The sequence below is a fragment of the Berghia stephanieae genome, chromosome 14 (genome assembly GCF_034508935.2).
Source record: "Berghia stephanieae isolate SIO BIC M18660-M18661 chromosome 14, UCSD_Bste_1.3, whole genome shotgun sequence".
NCBI classification, from domain to species: Eukaryota; Metazoa; Mollusca; class Gastropoda; order Nudibranchia; family Aeolidiidae; genus Berghia; species Berghia stephanieae.
In genome coordinates this window covers 27,015,633-27,016,254 of record NC_088373.1, presented here as the reverse complement: position 1 = coordinate 27,016,254, position 622 = coordinate 27,015,633, and positions in this window count along the sequence as shown.

Sequence of the window (622 nt, the reverse complement as noted above, 5' to 3'; positions counted from 1 at the left end):
AAAAACTTTATTTTGTAGGAATTGTTATTACTTCTTATACAAAACAAACTTTGCACTTAATAGTTTCCTTTTCCTGTGCTGCCATGTGGTTTAGTGGTATGACACTCGCTTTCGGATCGGAAGGTCTTGGGTTCGAGTCTCGCGCTCGGCGCATAGTTGAGTCCTTGGAAAAGGCTCTTTTACTCACATTCTCTCACCGTACTCATGTGTAAAATGAGTACCTGGCCGTTAACAGCGTTGTCGTTGTCCGACAAATTGTAATATCGCCTAACAGGCGTCATGTCCCGTCCTACATGTTAAATGTTGCTGTTGACCAGGGATCCATTGTAAAGCGTTTTAAGCACATTTAGTGGATATTGCGCTATATAAAGCTCAATTTTTGTTTTTAAAGTTATGAAGGACCTCCGAATTGCAACGTTCATCGTTCTCATCAAAGTGTTAAGTCGATTTCTGCAATATGAGCAAAAAAATATTAAAAGATTACATTTTTTCGGACAAAGACAACGCTGTTAACGGTCAGGTACTCATTATACACCTGAGTACGTTGAGAGAATGTGAGTAAAGAGTATATTCCAAGGACTCAACTATGCGCCGAGCACGAGGCTCGAACCCAGGACCTTCC